This window comes from Cetorhinus maximus, chromosome 1 (assembly GCF_964194155.1).
Source record: "Cetorhinus maximus chromosome 1, sCetMax3.hap1.1, whole genome shotgun sequence".
NCBI classification, from domain to species: domain Eukaryota; kingdom Metazoa; phylum Chordata; class Chondrichthyes; order Lamniformes; family Cetorhinidae; genus Cetorhinus; species Cetorhinus maximus.
Genome location: NC_135879.1, coordinates 134,238,305 through 134,255,442, shown reverse-complemented (window position 1 = coordinate 134,255,442; position 17,138 = coordinate 134,238,305). Strand labels below are relative to the sequence as shown.

General features: G+C 41.1%; 1 protein-coding gene and 1 long non-coding RNA gene across 7 annotated transcripts in view; both read left to right on the top strand.

Moving 5' to 3' along the window:
- The window catches only part of LOC144683762 (uncharacterized), a 1,025,508-nt gene that overhangs the window by 390,458 nt on the left and 617,912 nt on the right, over positions 1-17,138 (top strand). The gene's annotated exons all lie outside the window — the stretch shown is intronic.
- The window catches only part of atp8a1 (ATPase phospholipid transporting 8A1), a 488,126-nt gene that overhangs the window by 349,489 nt on the left and 121,499 nt on the right, over positions 1-17,138 (top strand). The window lies entirely within an intron of this gene.

The following is a 17,138-nucleotide window of genomic DNA, read 5'->3' as shown; positions in this document are numbered from 1 at the left end:
CACCCCCATTGCCTGTGGAATTGAGCAGCTTACTCCCCTGTTGTGCACAATTTCTAGCACTTTGGGTTTCACTGTGGTTTTGTATAGGAATTTGATATTGGAATTGTCTGAGTAGGTTGTAGAAATTGCTGATCTCAAAGATATTTGGTTACAAGGCGTTTTGATGACCCTCCTGTTGTTTCCTCTTTCCCTTCAATTTCCTCGTCCAATGAAGCCTCCTGCTACTGCTCATCTGCGTCCTCCAAAGATAGACTTCTTAAGACAAAGCTGTGAAATATGTAGCGCATGACTTTATGGGCAACCCTTTGTGGGGCATAAACTCCTCCCTGCCCAGTCACATCAAGACACCTGAACCACACCTTCAGCTTCCCATACTGTAATGAGTTATAACCCTGGTGGTTCCATGGCTTCTGTTATATCAGTGCTGTTTGGGTGTTATTGGGTTTTAGAATGGTGTCATGAACTACACCTGTAGTGGGTATCCCTTATTGCCCCAGAAGTCATCTAGGGAGGCTCAAATACTGAGCGAACGGTAATGTGACTTGGGATAAATGTCATAGCAGATGCCTGGATACTTTGCAAAAATTTACATAATCATGTTTCAGCCATCAGCCATTAGCTGCACATTGATGGAGTAGTATCAATTTCTCTGCTGCTACCTGGTGATGGTTTGCCCTGATGGCAAACTCTGCAGTCAGTGGCTCCCTGCATTTGGAGACCAGTCACTGCTACAAATCCCCAAATGCTCTCCTGCCTCCCAGTAACTTTTGAGGTCAATGGAGAAGGTAATATACTGGTGAAGAGGGCATTGGTAATCTGGTGAATGCATCTGTTTACTGCAGATTAAAAAGAGCCAGGGGTGAAAAGTTAAGGGTTGTGGTGCCTTTGTGGGCCACTGGCAAAGCATAGCCCAATGGTCCAGCAAGGCAGCATGTCCGGTTGCAACAAATTGCAGATGTCTAAGACAATCTGCCTGGTGAAATTAAGCTACCTGACACATTGCTGCTCAGCCAGCTCCAGAAAAATTAGCTCTCCCTCTTGCTCTGTCCATGTCTCTTGCTCTCCCCTTTCTCCTCTCTCGATATCACTGACTTCTTGAGACCTGTGCCTTGTCACTGGAGAGCTATAGGAGGAAGTGAATGTGGAGCCAACCTAGGGATGAAGGATAAGAGTCATCACACGCAAGCCTTTGATGCTTCTGCCAGGTTGCAGGATGTGACCTTTGGTTATGAGCCTCTATCATGGAAAAGATATCATAAGATACCTCACAAAGACAAAAAAAGCTAATCCTGAGCCAAATGATGAGATATTATGAGGGATAACAAAATGCTTGGTCAAAGCACTACATTTTAAGCATGATCTCAAAAGCAGAGTGTAATGTTGAAAGGGTTTTAGAGAAGAAATTCCAGAGAATGGGACTTAGGTAGCTGAAAATGAAGAAATCTTGTGCCACAGAAATTCTTTATTGTAAAATTTGAAAGTTCATTTAAGTAAATGCAGTGATGGTTCTTGGTTCTGATCAGTTGAAGTTCTGGAATGTGACTGATGCAGTGTAAAGGACTACAATATATGGATTCCCTGTAATAGCTCTTGAGACAGATTGGCAGAACCTCCAGGAAAATAGTTTAAATGGCTGTTTTCAGATGTGAACATTGTACACTATTCTCCTGGTAGACAAATTTTCCAGCAGGAAAATGGGAGAGCCTCTAATAGTATGGAAAGCTGGTAGGATTTACATCTTGTTCTAAATATTATGAGTTGAGCAGATAACGCTGTTCACAGCTGCTAGATTATTATACCATACACCACATAATGTTTTATTATATAATAGAAGAACAATTTAAACTAAAAAAAATTAAACGCTCTAGAAATAAATCAATATATTAAACCCCTCTTGTTCGAACACCATTTGCCCCCTTTCATCTTCTGACAGCTCAGAAGTTTCTTTCTTCCAACCTGGAAATTTTCCACTTGTACTAAAAGAAGACTTGAGATGGGCCTCCTTTTTTTTAAAAAATAAAAATCATGGGTTTTCAGTGCCCATTATGGTGAACTCATACCTGAGAGGCAGCCCTCAGTCTGGCTGCCAATACAGTCCCCTCATTATACCAGTATGGTGCAATGTAATTCACTTTATTGCAGTCAAGCCCTAGGTGGAAGCTTGAGACTGTCATACTCGCGGTGACCCCCAGCTAGTGTCATATTTGTTGGGATATAATAAATAAGTATTATGTATTTTCGCTACCAACATCATGTTGAAATCCGGTGGATGCAAGAGTCTAGAACCTGGAGCCAGTTGCTCCAGTGAAACGCTAACTACTGTTTTAAGAGACCCTGTCCGATTATAGCTGCAGTTGGTTCCCTAGAGGGAAGGGCAGAAGCTTAATAGACAAGTCACCTTTGGGTTGCCACTGCCTATTGCTTAGCAGTCAATCGCAAAATGGCATCACTAGAGTACTGGGGTGATGAAAGTGGTATGGGAGAAAGAAAATACGAAATATCTGTAGAAAATGCTTTTGTAAATCTTGCTTAGAATGGCATTAATTTGAAGTTCTTTAAAATGTATCCACCCCCTCCAAATGCTGTAAACAAATCCATCTGTCTCTGTCATTCATGACTTCACACATGCTTAGCAGATTGTGAGAAGGAATCTGTAGATAACCGTCTCCTGAGCCATGTCTCAGTAATTTCACTTCATGATTCACTGCTAAGTATATTTAAATAAAATGAGGCGAATTGTTACACTAGTTTGTTTTTTACTATCTTAAGCTATAGACATTTGTTTTTTAAATTTTGTTTGCACGTTCACTCGGGCGATAAAATAAGGTTGATTTGTGAGCAGGGACTGTTCATCTGGAGGCCAGCTGGGCTACAAATTGGTAAATGGGGAATTTGTGGCGATTCATGCTTCTATAATCAGATTTAATGAACCGTAGAGTGTTACAGAGCTGCCGTGATATGGTAGCTCTTGGATAGTTTCTGCATTCATTTTGTGAAGCCTGTCTAACTTTCCTCAAGAATCTTAACAGGATGGGGACGACAACTGTGAAGTTATATTCTGCACATTCTATAAATATATAAAGTCCTTAATACAAACGGTATTTCAACAAGTTGGAAATAATTACTGAGAATCTTACTAAAAACAGTTGAGAATACTTTCATAATGCCTTTTTAACTTTGTTTCAGCTAAACTGGTCAAGCAGTAATACTTGTGCAAAAAGTGAGAGATCAGGAAAATGCATATGGTAGCAGATTTTTGAAACATTCTGATTGGTCAAATGGTGTTCAACTAAATTTATACTTTATATCTCAACAACAATTATCAAATCATATGGTGGTGGATATAGGTCTTATCTTGCAGTAAATGAAAGCAGTAAACATTTCACATGAGTTACAATGGTTCATTACACATTTTAATTCAAAGACTAATAAATCAGAGCTCTCCATGTGGAAAATGATGACTTCACCATTTAAAAAAGACTGGAAGAATCAAATCATCTAGTTTGAAATAATATTGTTTGGTTATCTATTCCTTCACCACTTTCATTGACCAGGCAACTTTTGCTTATAAGTAAGAGACCTGAAAATTTGCAAGAGCAGCAAATGAACATTAGTGCCACTTAGGCCAACTGGGAACCTCCAGCACTGATCTTGCTGGAGTTTGCAGGGTCAGAGGAAGCCATGGACGCTTCTCAACTGTTTTTCAACAGAGTCCAGGGAAGAAGAGTGACTTACAGGTGGCTGTCACCCCATCAAGCTATTTCATCTGGTCCAAACAATGGCCTGAACTTGAAGGGGGATAGATTCAAAATCAAGCTGCAGCGACATCAGGCACAATTTTAAATCTGTGCAAGCAAATGGGTTTTGAATAGGTTAAAACTGGGCCATTATTTCAGTGAATGGCCATTCTATGGTACGCGCTCCTTAAGCTGCAGTAAGAGCGATGAGTACTGATTCATTCAAATGCAAATTAGATTTCTTTCAAAAACATTACAGTTTGGGATAAACTATGCAAGTAATTTGTGAAATGGTGTGTGTTAAGTGTATGGTTATGACCAATAGGTAAATTTGGACTTGTGATTCCCAAAACGTTCCATCTCTGGGGCTTTTTTCACCTCACATCAGTCTGTGGTAGAGTAATTGCAGATTGATTGTGATGACTAGTCAACAGTATCAGCATTGTATCATGCAAGGTAGAGTGCAAGCTAGATAAACTTTAATGTTTTCTGCCTAGCAATTCCTAAGTTGCTCTGTTCTTCAGCTTGGAAACATCCTACGTGTTGCCCCTTGTTTCCCTTTACAAGGTTGTGAACGTATTGTTCAATTTTCTTCAAATGATTTGTGTGTCTGGGCCAAATTCCATTTCTGGTGCCCTCCACATATTCTGGGCAGGAGGTCCATGCACTAACTTTCTCTGGGTATGTGGGCGCACCAGCCCATTTCCAGGCCAGGGGGGAGGATACTTTTAGCCTGTGAATTCGCCTCTCATGCCTCTTAATTCTGAATCCTTCAGTTGGTATCAGCTACAGCCCAAGCAAAGGCCATGAAACCTGGTGAATAAAGCCAGGAACTGGTGCTTTTTTGGGCTTTACCCTAATTTCTGGTCCTTTAAGCTGATTTGAGATCTGGAAGCGCTCTGAATTTTCATTGTTGATATTTCTAATATATGCACACTAAAATTTTCAAAATAACATTCTTAAACTTGCCTTTTTTTTTAATATTTCATTACATTTTTAGCATGAGGCTTGGTCTTTTGTTCAAAACCTACAACTCTACTTTAAATCTGTATGCACTGTTCCAGCTTCTATTACTGAGGTTTCTACCCTCATTGTTTCCTTGTCTGTTATTTTTCTGGCTTTTTTCAACTTTTATTTAGTTATTATGTTTGAGATGGAGCGAGAATGATCATGCTAAGATCATGTAGAATAATTTTCCAGCTATATGTCTGTATGTGAGTGTATGTAATATACATATATATATATTATATATATATATATATATATTTAATATGTTATATGCATAAACATGTATCCATAAAGTATATTCTAAAAATAATCTTCAAGTGATTCTCCCATATTAAGTTACAGACTTCGCTGTTTTATAAGTATGGAACATTTTATACTATGTAAAACACAATTTTACTTGGTTACTTTCCCCAGTGTTGTGATGCTGAATCAGGAATTCCACCTTCCATTTAACTAATGCATAAGCATTAAAATTTGAATGTTAGTGAAATAAACTTCAAACACGTTTCCATCTGTTTGGTATAGTAATTATTTTAGCAAACGGAAATTACAGTGGCAGAGCAGATGAAGCTCCAAGGAAATTTTCAGCATGAATGTCCAGGAATTTGCCATCAACTTTTAACTTCTGTAAGTGAAAGGAGAAAAAAAGCAATTCTGTGGTGTTTTCAGAATCTGCTTAAAGCAGAAAATGAAGTTCTTAGACACCCTTGCACTACATGGCTTTTAATAATAAAATAATCTAAGCTGACACTTTAGTGAGTACTGCATTGTCAGATGTGTTGTCTTTGGATGAAATGTGTGTTTAATCTGTACAAGATGTCAAACATTCCTAGAATTTGTGGACTCCACGCAGGACTGAAATATGATATAAAAATCATATTTTATCACACTCTTACAAGTATTTCTCAGTACTATCATCATAATGTTGTGATTTTGTCTGCTAATTGGTCTACTGTTACTTTAGACCATAAGAGAGCTTCAACTTTGTACAGTTAGTGAAATAGTTATTGTTCTGCCAATGCTACATTTTGTACTTTTATGCAAAGTTACTTAGAAAATGCTATTTGTTATTTTGTGAAAAGCAACCTATCAACTCGCCATTCATCTTATTTGCCATTTGTGGACTGAGCTGCACATTTCTCTAATTGACAACAGTGACTACACTTCAACAGTAATGAAAGAGACTGAAGTAAAAGGCAAAAACTGCATGGGGAATCCATGTGCAGTGAAATCAAAATGACATGTTGACCAATTAGAACTAAAATTGGCCCCATAAGATATGTGCTAGACTCCTAGTAGGTGAGGGGTCCAGCTCCTGAAAATGTTTTTGGTAAGCAGAAGCTCCAGCTATGGTAGATTTGATTTGCTGTGTTGTGCTTAGTTTGTTCTCATTACTAAGCATGGTAGAAGGTCAAATTGCAGCTGTGCATTGTAATTATATTGTGACCTGTACCAGCTAATCGCTGGTAAAATACATAAAATATTTCCAAAATTATTCAACTCTAGGTCACTGAATGGATTATATGAAACACTAACTCTTAAAAAAATGACATAAATAGTCGATCTAACCTCGAATAACTTGCCCATGTATAAGCGGAAGCAAGGCAGAGTTAAAAGGGAGATGAATAAAGAGCTGCTTCTTAAGAATTATAGAAAAACTAATGAAATCTATCATTGGAGACAAGAACGACTGAACACTATGAACTGTATGAACTGATCAAAGGCGTTAGCTTGGATTTCTGAAGAATGGGTCATGTATGACTAATCTTTTTTTTTGAGGCGGCCACCATCAGGTTGTATAGGGGAGAGGTCTGTGGATATTGTCTATATAGACTTCCGGCAGGCGTTTGGTTCAGCATAAGAGTTTATTAGTTTAAAATAATAAAGCCCAGCGTTTGGAGCTGGGGCCTCAACTTTTCACCAGATATTTTAAACAATTGGATGAAGGAGTAGAGAATTGTATATCGACGTTTCCAAATTTGCACTGTTAGGGTACGCCGTAAGTCATATGGCTGAATGGAGGAAGTTACAAAAGGACATAGACAAACTGATTGAGTGAGCAAACTTATGACAGTTGGAGTTCAATGTGGGAAAGTGTGAGGTCATTCAGTTCAGATCTGAGAAAGACAAATAGGAATATTTTCTTAATGGCAAGAGTCTAGGACCTATGGAGGAGCAAAACGATTTAAATGTCCATGTACACAAATCACTAATAGCCAGGAATAAGACTAGAATGTTAGCCTTTATCTCAAGGGGGGTTGAAATCCAGAAGTGAGGAAGTGATACTTCAATTTTAGAGAACCTTGGTCAGATCCCATCTGGAGTTTTTTTTTAAACCGAGTCTCAGGAAGGACATATTGACCTTGGAAGGGATATAACGCAGAATTATCAGGTTGATCCTAGCGCTTTAAGATTAAATTATAAAGACGTAAAGGCTGTGTAAACTTGGTTTGTATTCCCTCATGTTTAGAAGGTTAAGGAATGATGTAATCAAGGTGTTTAAAGATGGTGGGCGGCATTTGATATGGTAGATACAAAGATACTATTGACTTTGAGGGGGAAATACAGAACAAGGGGACATAATAAAATTAGAGCAAGGTCATTCAGGAGTGAAATCAGAAAATGTTTTTTCACACAAAAAGCAAAAGAAATCTGGAACTCACTTTCCCCAAAAGGAGGCTGCTGGGAACGCTTCAAGACTGAGGTTGATCAATTTTTGTTAGATAAGGATTTTTAAAGAATATGGAGATAGGGCAAGGTGGGATGGGGGGGGTTGGTAAATGGAGTTAAGGTACAAATCAGTCATGATTTAATTGTATGATGAAACAGCTCAAGGAACTGAATGACCTATTCCTATTCATATGTAACAGTTGACTATTGTGAAGAATGTTTCTACCACTGTCCAGTATTTGGAAGGAGTATGTTAATATTCACTGAGAATCTTTTTATTGGGCTGAAGGAATTGATGTAATTTTGTTTATTACTACGATAATGAGAATTAAATTATTTTTGTAGTTGTATCAGAACTTCAGTTCAAAACATTTTTGATGTAACATATGACTGTATGCCCATGAAATATTGCTCAACACTGGGCTGCCTACACAGTAGCTCCTTACTTATAACCACTGTATTGGAGGGGGGAGGAATCAACTAACATACAATACCTAATTTGCCAATGTGATACTTGCTAAAAAAAAAGCTTGGTGCATATGTGGAAACATTGCATAAAAACGTAATTTGAAATACTTCCCAGCAATTGTGGTTGTAGTTTGGATCAAAATGAACCATTCGATTTCTGTGCTAAAGGAAAGCCTTGTAGAAAGAATGGATAATATGATTAGATTATTGTAGGACTTCCTGAATCTTGCAACATTTAAGTGAATTTTCATCTATAAAGATATCAGATGTCAACCTAATAATGCCATGTATAATTCTCATATATGTTTGCCTAAAGTTTTTAATTATAATGGTTCCTCAGTTGTCATCCGTATATTTTTCCATTCTATGAGAGTCATAGGCCTGGATTTTGTTGTGACAATGACGGTGAAACTGTCACCCTTCACTGTCATTACTCCACTGAAACTGACAACAGCTTCAGGAGTTCCGGCATGTGTAGAATAACACGGAAATCCAGACTTTGCTGTCAGTGAGTGTATGCTCCTCCACAGTGTTTCCCACAGACTCCAATCTCCCTTGAATTTATGAATTTAGCAGGAACTTCCATTTTCACACACTTAACCTTGCTGTAAAAACCCTTGCGTAAAAGTTTACACCCAGGTGTAACTGGGTTTTCTAACATTGTACTAACTTCATAAATACTGCTAAATACCCTTGTCTTTAAAAGCTAATTTTATATTTGTGGAATGTCATATATCTCCACAATGATAAAATTTCCATGTACTTTAAAGAGCAATTTTTTTCTTCTTTTAAAAGTCTATTTATTTTAGCTTTTATTTTAATCCAGTCCTACATTTCTGTCCCTGTCTGAAAATTTAAGTTAAAAGTGAAGGATTTTAAGTGCTTTGAACTTCCTGATTTGCAACGTGTGAACACTTCAATTTGAAGTGTACCTGCTTGCTGACCTCACTGCAGCTGCATGCCAAGAAATTCCCTTGACTTGGCGCCAGATTTAAATTATTGTCAGGAAAAAGGAAAGCCCACCACACACATCACTAAATCATTGTGAGCAGCTTTTTTGAAGGTCAGCAGCAAATGCCCTTGCTTCGCTTCTGATCTCAAAATCGGGGCCATGGTTTTTGCCTGGTTTATTAGCTCATGGGACTACTGAATGGTATTATTTTGATGGAGCTGCAATTTATTAATTCATTTTCAGGTTGTGTGGGTATTGTTGGCAAGGGTGGCATTTATTGCCCATCCTGAGATGCCATGAAAAAACTGATGGGTGGGGTTGCCTCCTTGAACCATTGCATAGTGGTTTGGCATAGTGAATGGTTTGCTCGGCCCTTTCAGCAGAAATTTAACAGCCCACCGCATTGACATGAGACTGGAGTCACACACAACCCAGATCTGATAAGGCTGGCAAGTTTCCTTTCCTAAATGGATTTTTAAAAACTTTTTATTATTCATTTTGATGGGATGTGAACATCACTGGCTAGGCCAGCATTTATTACTCATCCCTCATGGCCCTTGAGAAGGTGGTGGTGAGCTGCCTTCTTGAACCGCTGCAGTCCCTGTGGTGTAGGTACATCCACGGTGCTGTTAGGGAGGGAGTCCCTGGATTTTGACCCAGCAACAGTGAAGGAACGGCAATATATTTCCAAGTCAGGATGGTGAGTGGCTTGAAGGGAAACTTCTAGGTGGGTGGTGTTCCCATGCATCTGCTGCATTTTCCCTTATAGATGGTAGCAGTCGTGAGTTTCGAAGGTGCTGCTGAAGGAGCCTCGGTAAGTTTCTGATGTGCATCTTGTAGTTGGTACACACTGCTGCCACTATTCGTCGGGGGTGAAGGGAGTGAATGTTTATGGAAGGGGTGCCAATCAAGCAGGCTGCTTTGTCTTGATGGTGTCAAGCTTTTTGAGTGTTGTTGGAGCTGTACTCATCCAGGCAAGTGGAGAGTATTCCATCATACTCCTGACTTGTGCCTTGTAGATAGTTGTCAGGCTTTGGGGAGTCAGGAGGTGAGTTATCCATCGCAGGATTCCTAGCCTCTGACCTACTCTTGTAGTCCAGTTCCGTTTCTGGTCAATGGTAACCCCCTAGGATGTTGATAGTAGGGGATTGAGCAATGGTAATGCCATTGAATATCAAGGGACAATGGTTAGATTCTCCCTTGTTGGAGATGGTCATTGCCTGGCACTTCTGTGACACAAATGTTACTTGCCACTTGTCAGCCCAAGCCTGGATATCGCCCAGGTCTTGCTGCATTTGGGCATGGACTGCTTCAGTATCTGAGGAGTCGTGAATGATGCTGAACATTGTGCAATCATCAGTGAACATCCCCACTTCTGCCCTTATGATGGAAGGAAGGTCATTGATGAAGCAGCTGAAGATGGTTAGGCCAAGAACACTACCCTGAGGAACTCCTGCATAGATGTCCTGGGACTGAGATGATTGACCTCAAACGACCACAACCATCTTCCTATGTGCTAGGTGTACACCAACCAGTGAGAGCTTTGCCCTCGAGTCCCATTGAGTCCAGTTTTGCTAGGGCTCTTTGATGTTACACTCAGTCAAATGCTGCCTTGATGTCAATGGCAGTCACTCTCGCCCCACCTCTGGAGTTCAGCTCTTTTGTCCTTTTGTGAGTTCTGAAGCTGAGTGACCCTGGTGGAACCCAAACTGGGCATCAGTGAGCAGGTTATTGCTAAGCAAGTGCCGCCTGATAGCACTGTTGATGACCCCTTCCATTACTTTACTGATGATCGAGAGTAGAGTGATGGGGCGGTAAATGGCTGGGTTGGATTTGTCCTGCTTTTTGTGTACAATCCATACCTGGGCAATTTCCCACATAGCCAGGTAGATGTCAGTGTTGTAGTTGCACTGGAACAGCTTGGCTAGGGGCGCAGCAATTTCTGAAGCACAAGTCCCATTGCATTATTGCTGGAATATTGTCAGGGCCCATTGCCCTTGCAGTATCAAGCACCGTCAGCCATTTCTTGATATCACGTGGAGTGAATCGAATTGGCTGGAGACTAGCATCTGTGATGCTGGGGACCTCTGAAGGAGGCCAAGATGGATCATCCACTCAGTACTTCTGGCTGAAGATTATTGCAGATGCTTCAGCTTTATCTTCTGCACTGATGTGCTGGGCTCCTCCATCATTGAGGATGGGGATATTTGTGGAGCCGCCTCCTCCAGTGAGTTGTTTAATTGTCCACCTGCGTTCATGACTGGATGTGGCAGGACTGCAGAGCTTAGATCTGATCCATTGATTGTGGAATTGCTTGGTTCTGTCTTATCACTTGCTGTTTTTGTTGTTTGGCACACAAGTAGTCCTGTGTTGTAGCTTCATCAGGTTGCTACCTCATTTTTAGATATGCCAGGTGCTGCTCCTGGTATACCCTCCTGCACTTGAACCAGGGTTGATTCCCTCGCTTGTTGGTAATGGTAGAGTGGGAGATGTGCCAGGCCATGAGGTTACAGATTGAGCTGCAAGATCGGTTTGAAATCTATCCAATTTAGTACGGTGATAGTGCTACAGAACATTATGGAGAATATCCTCAATATGAAGATGAGACTTCGTCTCCACAAGGACTGTGCGGTGGTCACTCCTACTGATACTGTCATGCACAGATGCATCTGTGGCAGGCAGGTTGGTGAGGATGAGGCCAGCTATGTTTTGCCCTCCTGTTGGCTCCCTCACCACCTGCCGCAGAACAAGCCTAGCAGCTATGTCCTTTAGAACTAGGCCAGTTGGTGCTACCGAGCCACTCTTGGTAGAGGACATTGAAGTCTCCCACCCAGAGTACATTTTGCGCCCTTGCCATCCTCAGTGCTTCCTCCAAGTGGTGTTCAACATGGAGGAGCACCGATTCATCAGCTGAGGGGCAGTGGGGGCTGTGGGGGTGGTGTGGTACGTAGCAATCAGCAGGAGGTTTCCTTGTCCATGTTTGACCTGATGACATGGGGTCCGGAGTTGATGTTGAGCACTTCCAGGGCAAACCCCTCCCGACTATACCACTGTGCCGCCACCTCTGCCCCACCGGCAGGACAGACCCAGAGATGGTGATGGTGGTGTCTGGGACATTATCTGTTGGTATCATTCCATGGGTATGATTATGTCAGGCTGTTACTTGACTAGTTTGTGAGACAACTCTCTAAATTTTGGCAGAAGCCTCCAGATGTTAGTAAGGAGGACTTTGCAGGAGCAACAGGGCTGGGTTTGCCATTGTCGTTTCCGATGCCAGGTAGCCTGGCCAGTTTCATTCCTTTTTATTGACTTTTTAGTGGTTCGTTATAACTGAATGGCTTGCTTGGCCATTTCAGAGGGCAATTAAGAGTCAACCACGTTACTGAGGATCTGGAGTCACATGTAGACCAGACCAGGTGAGGACGGCAGATTTCCTTCCCTAAACAACATTAGTGAACCAGAGGGGTTTTTACGACAATGGTTTCATAGTCATCATTAGGCTTTTACTTCCAGATTTTTTTTAAAATTCAGATTCCGCCATGGTGGGATTTGAACCCAGCTCCCCAGCAGATGACCCTGGGCCTCTGAATTACCAGCCCAGTGACAATACAACTTCACCACCACCTCCCCTGTAAACCAGTTGTATTTTCACAATAAACTAGCAAATTCATTACATTTACTGATGCTAGCTTTTTATTTTCTGCTTTTTTATTTAAACTCAAACTGAATTCAAATTGTCAAACTGTCATGGTAGAATTTGAACTCTGGTTACTCATCGTTGTTGTTCTTAGTGCTGTGGTTAAATTACTAGACTATTGTCCTGTCATACCTCATACTTGTTGGCCATGTTGACTTAGCTTTGAGTTTCTGCAGTCAGGTAAGTTGCCACCTTCTCATGTGGTGTCTAGGCTATAGAGAATTAGTCATCTGTTAGCCACCCGTTTGCAGTAGGCCAATTATTGGAACTAGATTTTTGTGAGCTACTAATTATTCAGTCTCAGTAAATAAGAAATTTGTTTTCAAAAACTTATCTATTTTACTTGGCGCCACTACCCCCGCCGACCAGATACTTAGTAAAGTAATAACTCATAACAGCTACTGGCAATATATTAATTCCTTGTGACCTCTGTAAAACAAAAACATACTATTAAGTTGTCTAGCAGTGTGAACTAATGAAGTTGTGCTGTGGGAGTCACCTTGGATGGAGTTTCATTTGATTTTACTGCCTATATTTCATCTTTAGTCAGCAATTCTGTATGAAATGCTATGGGGTAAAGTATATGTTTTATTCCTTGCAGGCTTTTAGTAACAATTAAAATTACAATGAGCAATAAATGAGCACACTAAATAGTCTGTGATACTCTGGTAGAATAGCATGACTGCATATTCAATTAATGGGACTATTTGGAGCACTGGTGTTATGTTATCTTGAAAGAAGTGCAAATTTCATAGAATTGTAACGTAATAAGGCAGCATCAAATTCATTATTATGAGGCTGCCTCAACATGAGTCGCCTTGTAACTTTCCTTTATTTTCACCATTTCAGCCAATTACTTAATCCATTCCCAACATTTTGCTACAACCTCACCTTAGTTAAAGTCAAATAGAGTTTTGTCAGGTGCCTTTTGGAAATCTAGATGCATCATATTGAAGAATTTTCCATAATATGTTTTGGCTGAGTGAAATTAGTTGCTTCCCCACATGCAGGGAGGGAATAATGTGATGGTGAGTCATTCCAGATGATTAACTGAAATATGTTTATATCATATACCCAAGTGACTCAAAGCACTTCATATGGTGAAGTACAATGACGATTGCTGTGCTCAATTATTAGTGTTCAGAAGAATGTGGGTGTGCTTGTACAAGAACCACAAAGTTGGCATGCAGGTGCAGCGAGCAATTAGGTAAGTAAATAGTATCTTGGCCTTTACTGCAAAAAGGGCTTGGAGTATAAGAAGTCTGGTTGCAATTGTGCAGTATTTTTTGAGATCAGGATGGCCAGTGAACAGTTTTGGTCTCCGTACCAAAAGAAGGATATACTTGCAATGTAATGAACATTCGCTAGATTGATTGCTGGGATGAGAAGATTATTCTGTGAGGAGTAATTGAGTAGAATGGGCTTGTACTCTGTCGAGTTAAAAAGAATGAGAGGTGGTCTCAATGAAACAGAAAATTCTGAGAAGGATTTACAGGGTAGATGGTGAGAGGCTATTTCCCCAGTTTGGAGAGTCTGGAACTAGGGGAACATAGTCTCAGGATAAGGGATTAGCCATTTAGGACTGAGATGAAGAGAAATTTCTTTACTCAGAGAGTTGTGAATCTTGAAATTCTGTATCCCAAAAAGCTGTGGGCGCTCAATCATTTTGTGTATTCAAGATTGATAGGAAATGAAGACCGTTGGGAAAGTGAAGTTGAGGTCAAAGATTAACCATCTTACTGAATGGCAGAGCAGGTTCGAAGGGCTATGTGACCCATGTGTACTCCTCCTATTTATTATATTCCTATATTCTTGTGTGCAGGCAAATAAAGCATTCATTTGAGCACTGTAAGATCTTTAAACAACAATGAGATGAACCTAAATTGTAATCTGTGTTTGGAGTTAGTTGATGGAAGAATGTTGACCAAGATCCTGGGAGAATACCCTGCTCCCCTTCAATAGTTCCAGTGGATCGTTAAAATTCAATTGCACCTTCACATCAAAAAGATTATTATGAAATCTAAAGAGCAAAGCCTCTGACAATGTAGAGCTATCTCACTGATGCACTAGCCTGTAATTATGTGCAAGAATTCTGGATTGGGAATTTAAACTACCACCTTCTTAGGCAGCCCCTCAAGATCAAGGATGACTTGCTTCCACTCCAGTTCGATGGGTTCTGAGATGGCTGATAGGTCCAATGTGTGATCTGCAGACTGTCACATGTGGGGCAGGTGGTGCTTGAAGGATCGGGTAGATGGGTTTTTTGGAGGCTTGTGCACTCTCTCCCATGCCTCAACTTTGCATCTGCATGTTCCTGATAAAGTGTCTCAATGTGTTTGGTGCCTTTCTGGATGAACCTTCTCCATTTTGGTCAGTCACGACCAAGGACTCCCTTGAGTCAAAGGGACTGTGTAACCTCTTGAGGGATGCTTTGGGGATTCCCTAAAGCATTTCCACTATCTCCTGGGAATCTCCTACCACGACGAAGTTCTGAGCAGAGCAATTGCTTCGAGAGTTTAGTGTCAGGCATACAAACGAAATGTCCAATCAAGTGGAGCTGGTTATGAGTGATTTGCACCTCAGTGCTGGGTAAGTTGGCTTGGGAGCCAATGCCGCTGTTGGACCACCTTTCTTGCCACTGGATTTGGAGGATCTTGTGAAGGCACCACTGGTATTTCTCCAGGGATTTGAGGTGCCTGCTGTAAGTTGTCTGAGTCACTGAAACATAGAGGAGTGTGGGAATCACTCCTGCCTAGTAAACCATGACCTTAGTCCAGTTTTGAGATATTAGTTCTCAAATACTCTTTTCCTCAGTCAGCTGAAGGCTAAGCTGACGCATTGGAGGTGATAATGAATTTTGTCATCTATATCTCCTTTGTTGAGTGGAGGTTCCCAAAATGTGGAAAATGCCCATGTTTTCTAGGATCTTGCTGTTGACCTGAACATAGGGTGAAAAACATCTAGTTTTATAGATGAGGATTGTAAATGATGAGGTATGGAACTTTCTTCCACTTTATAGACCATCTAACTACTGTCCATTCCATAGAGAAAGCAACTATTCAGCCCACCACACCTCTGCCTGGTGTTTGCTAAAACATTCCAAAACTAATTGACTGCGAGACAAAAGAAGGGGGCCAGGCAGGTAGCGAGGGAATCCCCCAAGTGCATCTCGCTCGCAAACCGTTTTTTGGCCTTGAAAAATGGTGAGAGTGATGGTTCCTCTGTTGGGGCCCGCCAGAACAAGGGCCATGGCACTATGGGTGGTCCAGCTGCTCAGAGTGGGAGGAAGAAGTGTGGAAAAGCAGGACTTCAAAGTTAGTAATCTCCGGGTTAGTCCCGGTGCCACACAGTAGTGAATATAGGAACAGAAGGATAGAGCAGATGAATGTGTGGCTGGAGCGATGGTGCAGGAGGGAGGGCTTTAGATTTCTGGGGCATTGGGACAGTTTCTGGGGGAGGTGGGGCCTGTACAAGTTGGATGGGTTACATCTGAACAGGAACGGGACCAACATCCTCGCAGGGAGGTTTCTTAATGCTGTTGGGGCAGATTTAAACTAAATTGGCAGGGGAATGGGATCCTGAAAAGTAGTTCAGAGGGGAGAGAAGCTGAGATGGAATTACAAGTTCAAATACGAGTAAGTGAGTCTGGAAGGCAGAGGAAACATTGGCTAGATAGGAAAGAATTGAGTTTAGCAAGGCTAAATGGAATATGTATTAATGCAAGGAGCCTGAGGAATAAGAAAGACGAGCTGAGAGCACGGATAGGTACGTGGGAGTATGATATCATAGCTATGACCGAGACTTGGCTAAAAGAAGGGCAGGATCGGCAGCTCAACGTTCCTGGTTAAGGGATATTCAGACGAGATAGAGAGGGGGATAGAAGAGGAAGTGGGGTTGCAATATTGATCAAGGAATCAATTATAGCAGTGAGGAGGGATGATATCTTGGAAGGATCATCAAATGAAGCCATATGGGTAGAAGTAAAAAACACAAAAGGGACAAACACGCTGTGTACTATAAGCCCCCAAACAGTCAGGAAGAGATAGAGGTTCAAAAATGTTATCAAATTTCAGAGAAGCGTAAAAATAACAGGGCAATAATAGTAGGGGATTTTAACTACCCAAATATTAACTGGGATAGTTTTAGTGCGCAAGGTAGGGAGGGTGCAAAATTCTTAACTTGCACCCAGGAGAACTTTTTTAACCAGTACGTAGAAAGCCCAACAGGGAGGGGGCAGTTCTGGACCTAATATTTGGAATTGAGCCCAGGCAGGTGGAAGGCCTATCAGTTGGGGAGCATTTTGGCGATAGTAACCATAACTCATTTAGATTTCAGATAGTCATGGAAAAGGATAAGGCCTGACCGAGAATATAAGTTCTAAACTGAGGAAAGGTTAATTTTACTAAGATGAGATGCGAAGTGGACTGGGAGCAGCTACTTGCAGATAAAAACTGTGTCCGAGCAGTGGGAGGCATTCGAGTAGGAAATAGCGAGAGTACAGGGCAAATATGTTCCCGTGGGGGACCAAGTCCTGAGAACCCTGGATGTCAAGGAACATAAAGGTTAGGATTAAGAAAAAAAGAGAAGCTTATGGCAGATACCGAGG